The following is a 16,474-nucleotide window of genomic DNA, read 5'->3' on the forward strand; positions in this document are numbered from 1 at the left end:
CTTCAGTGTTATCAATTATTTTCGTTGTCGAGATAAATAAAAAATGTTTAAACCAAATTAATTACAGATATTAAATTAGCATAAATATAACAATATCGGGTTTATATAACAAAATGTTTTGATTGAATAACCATATTTTATCTAAACAATAATTATTTGAATTATTATGTACCATTAAGTAATTCATTATACTTGTAATAGTAAATTTATCTGTTCCAGAATTTTTCTGGTATCGAAAATGAATATGCTATCAAATATCAAAATACACCATATACCTACTAAATAATTTAGTAATAATATTAAATATACTTTTTTATATACCTAGTCAAAAATATTGCAATTTTTAATTGTTAAAGCTTATATTTTTGATCAGATCTTAAATATAATAATAATATGGATATAAGATAACATTTAGATTGGATTCAATGGGTTTGAACATTATTTGACACTTTGTATTGGTTCCAAAACAAACTTTGAAATAGTTGATTTAATTAATTTACGTGTAAAATATAATTTCTCTGAGTATAAAAATAATTGGATGTTATAACCTTATGAACAACAATTAACAGACTTTTAGCTTGTCAAATGTCAGTGGAAATCTTAAATTATTGCTTGCTATATTTTTGTGTGTTTGTTTAAATTTCTTTCATTTGATTGGAAAAATGAAAATTACGATATCCATTTTTGTTGGTGTAACATGTGCACTTATGTGGATTTTGACCTAGTATGATTAAGAGCTGTTAGTATCATTAAATGAGTTTTGAATATACAGGGTGATTTTTTTATCGAAGAACACTCATACTTTTTTAAATAATGAGTGTTCTTCGATAAAAAAATCACCCTGTATATTTATATATACATCACACATACATAACTAATCATAATAAATATACTGTTGAGGTACATAAATGTAATATACTTATTTTAATATTATTAGTTATTACTATTACGGAATATATCGAATATTATTATGCTGTTTTCTGTGAATCGATAATATTGATTACAAAAATGACGTTACCTTTATATTAATTGTTAGTTTATAAATATGAATTTTTGATTTAACAATTATTGAATTAAATCACATTATTAAAAAAAAAAAAATGTAATGTTACAACCATTTTGGAAGTTGGCAGTTACCTATTAATGTAGAAAAGATTTTATTGAACTACTTCAGGAGTATGGGCTACTGCCAAGTACCAACAAAAAGGTTTTGTCCTAGTGACCATACAGTAATGTCCCAGTTAGAAAAAAAACAAATATTTTGAAAGTGTATTGTTAAAGCATGCCAGAAAAAAAATGTATAATGGTACTTAGTTCAAAAATTAAGGACATTTCAGCCAATTTTGGTACATTATCAGATAGAACAATAATTATCGGCTGGAAAAAATGTTTAATTAGAACTGAATTAAGTGTACTTATATATTATGTTTAAAAAATACTGAAAAGTTGTAAAATATATGAAATTTTTTTTCAAAGAGCAAAATGAAAGAAAAAAGTTTTACCCAAACAATGGTATTTTGGCGTTGATACATTATCTAATACTAAACAATAAAGGGACTTTTATAAAGAAATTCAAAATGACATAAAAACACCGTTTATTAACCCGATGGCAGGTTAGGTAACACATCATATGGATTGCTAATTTCGATATAATATATATATACAATTTATAAGTATTTAAGATTATTATTTTTGAATTATCACAATATAGTCTATGTAGATTTATTTTTTAATTTTTTAAATGGGTATTTATATCATTAATTTGTTGGTAGTTTTTCTTTTCATTTAAAAATGCTACCGAACAGACCGAAAAATATCCTATTTAAAATACTGATAAAACTTTCCAATTTGTATTTTTATGTAGATCTAAATAAAACTTTTTGAGGATTATAAACAGCTCAGTGAAAACTGAAAAGTCATATACTAACTGAAACGACCAACTAAAAATAAGGACAAAACGTGTTAGTTTTTAGTATATTTTGTAAGTGAATAAAATATAAATATGGTATTACATTTTCTAACCTAAATGTTATTTATATTAGTAATTAGTGTGCGTTAAATATTATATGGTACGTAGGTATAATAGCACGTGCATGTGTGGAATCTGTTGCTGAAATATACAAAAGCCATGCGGTGGAGATGGAGACTATTAAAAAAAAAATATATATTTTTCCAAATTCACTATTTTAAACTATATTAGTTTTATGTTGGTAGATAAACTTTAACATTTAAAATAGTGAAAAATTAATATTTTAGACGGTGGTCGCATTTATATGGCTTTGTATGCTGTTTTGTTTGATAGTTGTATATTGTTATTTTAAATTATATCGTAGAGATGATCTTATTTTCCATACTTATATTAAAATAAATAAAAATACATTTGACTGAGGTTGATTGGCTGCACCTGGTCATCATTTTAATAAATCCTCCATGATTACTCAATATTTTGACGATAGCATAAAGTTCATAACACAAGTACAAAATAGTTAATCGTGTTGTACTTAAAATATATTTTTGAACGTTATGATGTGCATTCGCTTTCGAAATTATAATAATACCTAATTAATCTTAAAATTCTGAATTATTTAGATGTAAACAAAGCGAGACAAATGTCTCATAATATGCTGAAACAGGTTTTTAGTATCCTAAATTTCCGTGCTCACACTTTTTTGTTATTTTATACTTATAAATAAATTAAGTTGCAAATTTTAGTTTACTTAATAAATCATATGTACCTAATTGTATTTAAATTTTATTAATTAATCCGTAAATGGAACATTGGGAAGATTTATAATATTATGAAGTACTTATGCTGTAGTCTGTAGTCACAGTAGTAAGTTAACCTGGAAACAATTAATACTGTAGTACGGTTTTGTAAAATATCACATTTTATTTTAGAGTATTTATTAAATATATTAAAAATTGTTATGTTTTGTTTTTATATTATGTTATATTAATTCAATAAAAATGACTGTTGTACATATTGATTTTAAGATTGCTATCACACCAACGCACTGTAAAAATTTAAATTGTTAGATATTTTGATGAATACAATACAATTTAATTTTAGTGTTTGTGCTCTAGGGACAACTAATTTTGATTTGTTTTGTATGGTCATTGCTAAAGCGTACCAATATATACAGACAGATGTATATATATTCCCACGGGAAATAAACGAAATGTAGCACTTTTCATAGCATACAATATTTATAAAGGTATATCTGGTCTTATTAGTCGATTTTTCGTGCGTAAGTCGTACAATTTGATTGAATTTAAAGTATTACTCACACTGAAACTGCGATTTTGTTCGTTCAAATAGATGATTATTGTTTATTTTTTTCACCTCCAGTAACAATGAAAACAAATATCAATCATTCATAAGATTATTGTAAATACAAAATACAAAATCCCTGAATATTTTAAATGAAATACATAATAATATATTGAACAGTCGTAAATCTTCAATCATCCTTTTTGACACATTCTCCTGCACACCATCTGGGTATTTGAAGATTTTCTAGAAGCGTGGATTATATTGAATAATCGACGAATAACATGATATTTAAGTGTTATTGAGGGTAATATTGTACGTTCAACTATTATATCGGTGTATGCAACTAAAAAATTAATAATTTTTGTAAAAAACATTATTGTTAATCATAAAAAATCACCTGTAATAAATGTAATTTCCGCGTATTTCGCTTAAAGAAATTTGGTTTTTTATAGGCAATATTTTTAGACATATCTTAATCAAAATCTATAAGCTATATAATGAACAATGTATTTTATAGTAATTAATTTTTAATAGATTTGAAAAAAATATTAATACTTAGATGTTTAGTATTTATAAACTAAATAGTATCATACGTTTAATTTTTAATTATTTATATATATTATCAGAGTATAATCCATGGTCGAAGCTAATTATTATAGTTTAATGAAATTTACAATCTTTATGCAGTTAATGAATTTTTATTTAAATCGTTTACATATATTAATTCCTATTATTATTTAATTGAATACGTTATATACATAGATAAGAATGATACCTGTATTTTATATCATAAAAGAATAGTTAGTTGTTTTAGAAATGTTTAATATTAATATGAAGTTTGGTAAGTTGTGATATGAAACGTAATTGCAACATTGTACCAATACATTTACATAAGTATGTAAGTTCCCTAAGGAAAAAAATATACCCATGTTTAAGTTCCAACACGGAGATAAAATAAAAACACGTAAGATGCTACACAAAATAAATTAGATACGTAAATTAAAACATATAAAATAAAATAGGCGCATTACCTTTTTCATATTACATATGATTACTAATGCTAAGTGTCTTAGTTTTGGCAGTAAGCCACATAAAACTTACCTAATTTTTTTAAATAAGTCTTATCACTATACAAATTATATCTATCGTCATCTCTAATAACTGGACGAAATACTGAATTAAATCAAAAAATGCAGTAAAGAAAATGTTAACGCAGTTCAAGGTAAATAAATATTACCCGTGCTATAACAATGTTCACCGATTAAGATATTGCTCAAAAAAGTGATAGATTTCAATAATACCAATTCAAAAACCATGTACTTTTACCTTTACAAAAATTAAAGTAAAAATTGTAGTTATCTATATTCTTAGAAGTATAAAATAGATGTGTTATTTATTTATTTATTTATATTCATGTATATTTTAATAAAACATGTATTATCTCATATCTGCTATATGATTATTCTTCGAATAAATTTGATAGATTATTAATTTCACTTTACTTATCTCAATGTAATATTTAGTATGGTTATATTATTTAAAATTTTGAAGTAGTAGTGATTGAATACAAATACATCCTCACATTTGTGAAGCTACTCTGAGTAGAGCTTAATTTATTATAGGTGCAGTATTTAAAATATTAAATTTTTCATTTTTAAGTGCATATACAAAATTTAAGGAACAATGATTTTAACAAGGAGTTAAGGATTAATATTTTAAGTGCACAAAAAAATCTTCTAGTAAATTGAAAATATCACCAATTTAGAGCACAAGATGAAGAACAAGTGTGTTAGGTACAAAACTAGTGAAGTAGCTACTTCTGTCAATTATGTAATTGTATAGGTAAAGCTTATTTAAAAATAAGAAGAAATGGAAATTATTATTCTTTTACTTGTTTTTTTGCCAAAAAAAATGTTCATAGTTTTTTTTTTTTTAAATATTTGATTACTAATATAATACATTTATTCATTTTTGTTTATTATAATAAATTCAGGTAGGTATGTAATGGTGTATGAAAATAATCTAGTTGTAAAAAATCAACAATCGTGTAGTAAAAAACTTTTCTGATTATCATAGAAATTATATTTTTTGAATTTAAAAGTCCTATATACCAAATATATTTTATAATGGACTCGCCGTTTCATTATGATTATGATCTTAATTAATTGTCTTTGAACTTTTATTCTTTAAAAAAATATCTTTAAAAAATAAAGCAATCTGATATTCTTGAAACTGAATGAAAAATGGAGTAGTAGTATTTATTTTCATTTTTAAACATTATTTTAAATTATTAGTGACTGTGAAAATAATTTATATTTATGGAAAATGCTTTCTATTTTTTTTTTTTTATAAATCTTTGTGCAGAGTTTTAATTTTGGAACTATATACTAAGAATATACAACAAATGTATACATAAAATAAAATCGTCAGAGACATTACACCATATATTAATAAAAGAAAACTAAAATGTAGAACATTGCAGCTGAACAGTAAAAAATAAGGTAAAAAAAAAGAAAAATCTATAGGTACCTATTATATCTGATGACATTTTCTTCAAGAAAATGATATTTAACGAATTTATCTGTTACATTATATCTTTGTTAAATTCAGTCTGATTATAATATTTTATTTATTATATCGATATACTAATTTTCACTAACATTTTTCTAAAAATATTAAAATATTAAAATATTAAAATGCTTTTGATTATATAATTATTAATCAAACATTTAAATTCTCGTGTATCTACTTTAATTACAGCGTGTAAAATACAATAATTCATTTAAAAAATGTAAATGCTAAATTTAATGAATAGTTATGATTTAAAACATTATTTTATAATAAGTATGGAGTATTATTATAGATTATTTTATATGTATAAAAAATGCCTTTTTAAAATAAAACTTTTTTTTGTACATATTTTGAATTTAGCACTTTTTTAATTTTAGGTTGTTGAAAATTGTTTGTTGAAATATTGCCCTTTACATATTTTAAAATTCATGAAATTGACGTTAAAAAGGCGAATTCTATAATTAAATTTATGATGATGTTTTTTTTTGTACTTTTTAATAAATTTCAAATTAGTTATTTTTTTAACGTTTTAGTGTGAAACTTAACATTTAGGTGTAAATATATGTACATTTATATTTTAATCATGATCAACTAAATATTAACAATTTAGTTTTGTTGATTTTATCATTATATATTAGACAAATGGTAATTATTGTACAAATGAATAAGCTAATGTTCCTGGGAAAAATAATTAAACAGTTTATTATGAATAATAATTATGACATAACTAATACCAACTTTGTAGTTTAAACTTCTAAACTAGTAAACTATAAATTATTTAATTAAAATAAATTGAACATTTTAAACCTCATAACTATGAATAATAGTGGTTTTTTGTAATAGCCGAATCTTATATAATAATATAATTATGGTACCTACGAACATACAATAACATGAATATAGGCCAGTCTTATATACGTAATTGAGATTTAAAAAATTAAATTATTCGGTTGGTGTTATTTAAAATCTTCGTTTAATTATAATATAATGTAATCATTTTGCATATCACTTCCACAGATTTTGAGATATTCTTTACCACCCATTCATTATTTTTGGGCTACATAGTGTATCCTTTTTAATCTTGATTTTCGGCGGGTTTCAATTTTTTCACGCTGCACTTCATTCTTATACAATTAAAATTATGTTTATGGCTGTATACTATGTAGTCTATTGTTTTTAAATATGATGTTGCACAAACGTTGGATAAAAAGTTATGATTTCGTTTATCACGAAATGGTGAGGTTTATAGGATGACGTATAGCCATATATAGTGTAGCGAACAAATTAATATCAAATCAGCAGGAAAAAGCATTTTTATATATATCTGTATATTATATATGTATAAAACAAACGATATGGGAACCTGCAGACTCCGGAGATCTTTAGATTTGGTTTGTACACTCATTTTTCAAAAAAACAGCTTTGTACAACAAGCTTGGTGAACTTCGGATCGATAGCAAAGTATAAGCATACGAGTAAAGGATTTTGTATTACAACGAATAATAATTGCTGATAACGATGACGCACTCACGTCACGCATGCGGACACCACAGTATCCTTATTACAAGGATACATGCCTGTGACTCGTACATTGTAAATGTTTAATGTATAAGTTTGTTTCCGAGTTAATCAGCGAGGGTGCAGCGGTCAGACGACCGCGGAATAATCAGATTCAGACATAACATCTGTTCGGGTAAGTATCTATACTTAGTAACGCGTGTATTATATACCGCAACAAAAACGACCTTTATAACCGGAAGTTATATACACTGGCGGGGGGGGGGGGTTTAAGATAATAAAATAATAAATAGGCTATATTTTGACGACATTTGAAGAAAAATTATGTAATTGATTAAGTGCCAATTCAAAGCACTCACATCATTTGTAGATTGTACCCTGTAATTGCGGTTGTTGATTACAAAATCATATTAAACTTTGACCACTGTTCGTAATTAGGAACAGTTTAATGCAAATCGCGAATATTACTGTTTAAGTGTGGTTTTTGGAATCACAAAATTTGGACTAGTAATGTTGAACTAAAAGGAAGTGTATCATTAGCGCCAAAACAATATTATTTTTTACAATTGATAACGTGTCGATATGGATATAATAATATAATAATATAATAAATATATATATATAATGTATATATAATTGTTTTTTCCCAAATCATTGTTTTCCGCAGGTGGGTTGTTGCACTGATGGTTAAGGGCCTCAAGGGTAGGTGGTGAGTGTGGAGTAAGACGTACTCTTTTGGAAATTTAGACGAGAGAAAAAATAATAAATATTGAAATCTCGCGAAACGTTCTCGGGATCGACTACTGCTGCATTCACAATACGAGACGAATTATTTCAGCACCCCATATCGACGGAATCGTACGATTTGTATTCACACTCAACGGGTCAATTGACTTCACTGCATAATCCTATATACGCAGGTCGACTTTGACAAATCTTAGGATATCAACGGTTCGTTTCACACCCGTACAACAGTAACCTACACGCAAATTATAACGATATATTATACACGTAAATGTGCGCGTTTGTGTATACGCTATTGTTAGATAGATATCTCCATTCGCGTCATCGTGGCTGCCCGACCTACAACAATAAACAGTATAGTCGTTTAAATTATTCCAGAAAATAACTTTTCAACAATGGTGATGGCGGTGGAGGTCGAAATCAAAAACCACGAAGTGTTTTGATCTTTTCCAAATGTCGATATATTATTATTTTTTCTCTGTCTGCAGTTTCTTTTCATTTTATTATATTATTATCCAGACTCAGTTTTCTTGATCTTTTATTTTTGTACATATATATATATAATACATAGCATTTTATATGTGTTACTCTTATATGAAAACTGAGTTGTTCATTTGTTCCAACACGATATGTAGTAAAAAGAAAAAGCAAACACACAAACAAACGAACAAACAAAACGAAATGAAATGAAACGTGGATGGTGATTCCATATTCTCGGGGACGATATCATAATAATTCCAAGGAATATTATTATAGTAATATCAAGACGTAGAAAAACTGTACATGTGTGACGGGGCGGTACTCGAGTGCATGTTGTATGTGTGTGTGCGTTTGTGTGTGTCGGAGTATAGAGAAGAATGGGCGGAGAGAAAAACAGACCGGAAGAAGAAGAAAAAGTTTCATGCAGACGACTAAGACTATCACACACCCTCGCTTCGGTCCCGATACCACGATTAACGTCGATGTTTATTGCTCGGGATTTTGCGCCAAGTCGGCATACACCATTGTGTACACACACACACACACACACACACACACACACACACACACACACACACACACACATAAATATATATATATTTATATTTATATATATAATATATAATATATATAAACGATATTTCTAAGTGGCTCTGACGCCCGATATTTTGGCATTCTGCCCCGAAAACACTAATTATTGTAAGACGTATGTGATTTGTTTCGGATGCGTTTCGTGTCTTTACCTTCCCCTGTTTTATATAAGACATTGCCAATTCGAAGTCGAACACGTGAGTAAATCTTTTTAATGAATACAATATAATTTATAATTTATCAATGGTTAATATACGATCTCCATCGCGTTATACCATAATATTTCATGGTGATGGTCCTGTTGAACATGCGTTAGAGAATACCGTAGTTTCCTAGGAAATGTTATTAGTTCCTAACATTAGTATTAAGTATTTAGGTCCTAAATGATATCGCCAATGCTTATAGTCATTAACAGAAAGTATAGACATATTTTTATTATAAATGTTTTCTCAACAAATTTATTGCAATCATGACTACACGATTAGTAGATTACCTAAATACTAATGTCTAATAATTACTTCTGGTAGACAATATTGATAATAGTTTTGTATAACAAAATATTTAAATTGGCCTAGACATTTAAAACAACGTAACACATGCCACAACAAATCGGTTATTGACTATATTATACATAGTTACTTAATGTTTATGTTATTCAATGTGCCAGTATACGGCGTGTTTAAATAGTATAAAAAAATTAAGTTGTCCACTATCGTAATATTTGTATCATATACAATCTATATAGATATATTCGATGAACGGCTGATGTATTTTACTTAATACTGTATACAATTGTCGACATATTACACAGACCGAAGTATCTATACTGATTAGATAAATCGGTTTTAGAATATTAACTTTAAATAAGTCCGTTTTTAATTAAACAAACAGATTTAATGATTTTTTTTATCAATTGAGTCTAAAAAAGGCTGAAATTATAATCGTTACCTATATAGATAGACAAAATTGCTGATTGGAAAATTATTGCCCGAAAATAATGGCTGTTTCCGTTATTTCCTAGACAATGTATAATAATATTATACAGTCTAATCCAATCGGAAATATCGTTATTGACCAGTCATTAACTTTAATTCCTTGATTTACGTGTTTGACGGTATAACTTATTCATATATTATAATATCAATGTGTATTGAATTATATATAATGTGATGAAATACAAATGTTGGATATTATCAAAAACATAATACTATATAATACTCAATAGTTATAAGTCCTTAAGCTTAATGATAACCTATATTTTAAGCTACCTAAATAATTATAATGAAGCATATTTGTATAAAATCATCAAAATCACGTGATTACCTGTATACTATTTTTATATGACATAGGTAATGAGACATTTTATTATTCTAAGTGCTTAAAATACTTTGATAAATGTTTTTCATTTTTACTCAAGTAAAATCTTAATTTTCTCTGCATAAAATAAATATAATGTGATATATTATTTTAAGTTGGCAATTAGTTACAATATAAGCAATGATTTATCAAATTTCAGGAGTTATATATATTATTTAATATATATGTATATATATAGTGTCCCGTGAGGATTTATTCATTGTGATATCTCCTGATGAGATAGTAAATATATCACAAATCTGTTTATTTATTTTTTAGACTCACATAGACAAGAACTACATGTATTTTAGTTTTTGGTAAAAAATTATTTTTAATTTTTGAAAAAAATAGAGATACTTACTTATTTTATTGAGTTTATTTTCCTGAAAATGTTGACCTTTCAACATTTTATTTTTATTAATCTTATGATTTTTAATGATTTTTTTACTTTATGGATAAAACGGCAAAAAACTGATTTTTATGCGGAAGCGAATCCTCCTCTACGGCTAATGGGTATATCCTCAAGGATCACCTTATATATATAGTTTTAGTTAGCGCTGTTATATAAAATGTACCTACTCTTTCACTATTAGAAGACTCAATTTTAAAATAATTTTTATATATGAAATTATATCATACATAATATTACAGTAGTCACTCGATAATTCAAAATACTCCATAAATCGAACTAAACACTATGTCCCCTGAGAAAACCTCCATAATTAGAAAAAATACATGTATTCCGGTCCCTTCGATAATTTGAAATGTTTGTTGGTGAGGCACACTCTGCTATTCTGCTAAGATTATATGTAAGTTCATATGTATAAAAATTATGTACAATTTATTTAACGTACTCGTAATGAAACTAATAACGACGATAATTAAATATCATCGTAGTTTATAAATGTTATCGGATCTTACCTACCTAATCTAAACTTAAATTGTATCATTTTACCAAAATAAACCTCTGCAATGGGTAAACCGTTAATGAAATTGAATAAAACGTAGTCAGTCGCAATATAAGTAAAGTACAAGTGTTTGGCAATAGCCGAAAAAAAAAGTGATCACGGCAGTTGAAGCAGGTGAAAAAAAATGTTGCTCTATGTTTTGGTATCCCAGTTTCTACGCTTTCAACAATAATAAAACAAAAGGACCATCTTACAACATTAACACTTTATTCATCGCGGATCAGACAGGAAAAATGTGAGTACACCGATCTGGAAGAATCTATTATGGCTTGGTTTACTCAATGTAGGAAAAATAATATTCCAATATTACGACCTATTTTAAAAGAAAAATCTAAGTTGTTTGCTAGGTACCAACTTAGGTACCACCAATTTTCAAACTGGCGAGGGTTGATTGGAAAAATTTAAAAAACGTCATCATTTGACTTTCAAAAAAGTATGCGGAGAGAGTGCAAGTGTTGACACGTGCATTTTATAAGTTTGGAAAAATGATTTAATCAATCTATTGGTTGATTATGATGCTATAGGGATATTTTTAATGCCGATGAGACCGTACTTTTTTACAAATGTTTACCAGATCGTACTATACAATAAATTCATATAAATTCATAATTTTAAAATATAATAATATTTATAATAAGTAAATGTCAAAATAAACGTAATATATATGTATATATAATATATTGTATATTGTACAATTTTCCACCTTTCTTTAATTCGAATTAATTTTTTTTCTCTCCATAATCCGAATACTCGGTAAATCGAAAACCTCTATAAATCGAATTTTTAACTCGGTCTCCTGAATTTCGAATTATCGAGTGAATACTGCATATATAATCTATTCTATTCTATTCTATTATGTATGAAACTATGAAATATACCTACACTGTAGTACAACTCTTAAAACATTGTTTGTTAAGATAGATTTTAAATGTATTGGTTTCTAGTCTTTCTACTATTTCCAGTTTACAACTTATCTCTTAATGGATAAATAATATTATTTTCATAAATTTCAATTGTTCTTTTTTTAGCCGAAACCGTTAGATAAAAATAAATAGAATACATATTATAATGCGAAAACACTTATTGTTATTAAAGAACTTGACACAAACAAAAACTAATTTTATTTTAAGCTTAAAATATAAGGCATGGTAGAGTATAAACATGATATAGTTAAATAAGTTATGTATATTAATTTTAGTTGTATCTCATTAAAAGCTTTCTTTTAAATTAAATGTTTGTTTTCTTACTTATTTGATGTTGAACCGTAATACTAAGAATAGTAAGAAAATAACATTTTTTGTTTTTACAGTTAACAATTATTTTATGGAATGAAGTGATTTAAATAATCATTGACTACACCATCAATATTTTTTTATTTTGTTTGAACTTAAAGCAGTTATACTGTTTACAATATTAAATCACGTATAAATGCTATTTGAGGATTGTTCAAAATTCTCAAAAAATTTTTTTAAACATATATAGGTATTAAGTATATTTTAAATTCATAAGTATAATATAATATGCTGTTAAGTTCAATTTCTAGAAAAAATATATTAAAACCAAGACGGAAAAACGTGATTGAATATTAATATTGATAACGGACGATGGATATATTGTGTTGATAACAATCAAATAAATAATTTACAAATAGGATGGTAGGTATATCAATACAAAGTGTAATACAAAACCTTTAGAATAACCTTTTTTTACATTTGTGATGTTTTTAGAAAAGAAAATTTCATAATTTTCAAATGGAACATATTTCGATCTGCAGAAGTACCTACTAAAATAGATTTGTGTTTCATATGTTTTTCCATCAATAATAATATAGTAATCAACTAATAATCATACATATATATTCATATATACAACTGTACGACTAAATAATACTAATATTATGTTGTGTATATATGTGTATTGTTAATTATTAAATATGTATTTTTTTCCAGCAATACACGATATATAATAAGTAGTAGGTATACTATACCTATATTGTGATGGGTATTTTACAAAAACTTATAATTATTTTAAATAACACCATATCTGAAATAAACGACAACAATATTACAATATTTAGTGACTCCCTCTCAGCTCTTACCAGCCTCCAAAATCTGTATTCCCCTTCTGATATCGTTAGAAAAATTCAAAACACCCACTACATAGCAAAACAACAGGACAAAAACATCACATACTCTTGGATTCCTGGCCACTGTAACATAGACGGCAACGAACTTGCAGACACAGCCGCCAAACTCGCTCACACTTCCCCAAATTCTATCAACCTACCCATTTTCTCTCTCAACGACATAAAGAGGGTCATCGAAAATGATACATTACTTCAGCGTCAAAAGGAATGGAATGAAATGTCAACCAAACTGAACGAAATCAAGAGATCCGCCTTACCGTATCCTTCTCCAGATAACATCTCAAGAAAACACGAGACCTCTATAAACCGTCTCAGAATTGGCCACACACACCTTACACACTCCCACTTAATGAAGAAGGAAGACCCCCCAGTTTGCACATGTTGCGGAACACTACTTACTGTAAAACATATCTTAACCGAATGCAGAATATACGACAAAGAAAGAAGGCTATATCAAATATCCAACCACCTTGCTGAAGCACTCAACCCGGACCCCAACAATATACACAAGATCATACTATTTCTCAGACAAACGAATGTTATAAATAAACTGTAAATTGTAAATAATACTATTCACTTAACTCCTAATTACTACTACTTTGTCTTGTTTTAAATACTAAATCACTTTGTATATCTTTTTAAATATTAGTGTAATATGTAAATATACTAATATATAATGTACTGTTACATCCAATGGCCATAGACGCCGCGGATAGTTGTTTAATAAAAAAAAAAAAAAAAAAAAAAAAATCTTAAACATTTTAAATTAATAAAGTTATGCCCGGTAATAGTATCGTATTAATAGGCTTTAGAGATCACATTAATATTAAGTAGACAAGTACATATTACTTTGCAATTTATTAATTTATGATAATGTTGCGTTCCATCATAGTAACTATAAAATGTTTAGTAATTTACATTTGAAACTGTATAAATATTTCTTAGTAGGTATCCTTTTATCTACTTACCATTGTATTATACTATGTTCGCAAATTCAATTTTAGCTGTTTTAACTACATGATACTCGGTAGATTTAAAGCGTGGAATGTTTAAATTTGCTTGTCTTATGAACATTAAACGATTCTATGTAGTATCATCAAAATACTTCATACCGACAATAGTCAAGGATGTAAAATGTCTCGTTTAAGATGAATAGTTTCGTGTTTTATAAAATTAAAGAAGTTAAAAAATAATATGAACATAAGAGACTCGAGTTTATTCATTATACGTATGTCATTTTAGAAAATGATCCTTAATGAGGTGCCCAATTCACCATCCATTGCATTAAAACGATATTTTAAATTAAAATCGAAGGAGTATAACATTATTCGTTTATTTGTAAATACTTTGCTCATAATTAAGTAGGGTTTTAGTAGTATATACTTGCAAGACAAAGTGATGCTGTTTTTAAGAACAAACATCTGTTCAAAATACATGCTAACTTGATTATGAGTAAAAGTTACAGAGAAACACGTACGACAAAGCTGAGAACTATTTTTTTGTAATTTTAAGTATAATACAAATTAGCAAATATAAAGAGGTTCTAACTTAAGAGAACCTACCGACAACACAACAATTTTTTGATCCAACTATAATGTAGAACCAAATATGAGATCAAAATAGCTGTTACTGAAATTATTGTGAATACTATATTCACATCTATATTCATATCTAATAATATATTTTGTTTCATTCCTTTTAATTTTTTGCTTATTTTTACAGTAATATTTCTATATTGTTTTTTGAAATCTATTATATAACATTTTAGAAATAAATACTTAGTAAATTTTTCATGTGTCAATATAATGTTTTAAATTATTAGGTGAAGGTAAATTCTCAAAAATGTGAAATGAATTTAAATATAGTAAAATGAAAATAGTGTACGAGTATCAAAACTTTAACTTCTTTAGTTCTTTCGTTTATTTAATTTTATAGGCACGAAAAACTTGTGGTAACTTAAAATCAGTAAACGTACGTAAAAATGTATTACAATTAAAAAAATGATTTAATATTATCAAACAGACCGCAATTATTATTCAATATTTTATCAAAATTGATTTGTCTCTTACCAACATAGAATTCAATTAAAATTGATTGATAATCTCAGATTAAAATATCTTCAATATTTCGAATAATTGTTCAATGATAATGTTAAATCAATTAACCTGGTTTATCTTTATACACTATAAATAAATAGTTTGATATTTGAAAAATAAAATAGTACCTAATTTAATTCATTTTGTAATGGTGAGTATTTGAGTGGAAATGTATACGAACAAGGTTAACGATTAAGATAACACATATTTGATAACAATTAATTAAGTATTAATATATTATGGCCATGAAAAAAGAACATCAATAATTTGTTTTTATATATTGACTTAATTTTGAGAAAACTTTATCATACAGTTTTGACTTTCGTACGGAATTACTCCGCTTTCCCCTACAAGTAAAGCTGCAAACACAGACGGGAGGTTTGAATGAAGAACACTGTCAACGCGTTCGCTTAGTTCCAAATTAAATTCGTTGATAAGAGGATGTATGTGGTTTGTCCACTTAACTAAAAAATGACATACCAAAATATAAGTTTAGCTATAATTCCAACTTAATATTGTAAGCTTTAACATAAGAAATTGACCTTCTATGCTTTATAAAACTTGATGGTAAGAACATTATCAATGTTCTTTGATGTGCTTTTTATATGATAGTTCAAGTTAAATATTTTATTATCGATTCAAAACTTGACGAAAACCTTAAAGATCTTGAAAATTCAACGAAAAAACTCAAATCATAATTTTACTTCTAAGTTTGATCATATATCAAATT

The 16,474-nt window shown here is 26.5% G+C and overlaps 1 protein-coding gene across 1 annotated transcript in view; it reads right to left on the bottom strand.

Annotated features, from left to right (window-relative positions):
• LOC107165658 (ly6/PLAUR domain-containing protein 6B-like) overlaps nt 1-16,474 on the bottom strand; it is a 59,648-nt gene that overhangs the window by 31,634 nt on the left and 11,540 nt on the right. The gene's annotated exons all lie outside the window — the stretch shown is intronic.

This window comes from Diuraphis noxia, unplaced genomic scaffold (assembly GCF_037042655.1).
Source record: "Diuraphis noxia isolate RWA-SAM2 unplaced genomic scaffold, SU_Dnox_SAM2 contig0002, whole genome shotgun sequence".
Taxonomy (NCBI): Eukaryota; Metazoa; Arthropoda; class Insecta; order Hemiptera; family Aphididae; genus Diuraphis; species Diuraphis noxia.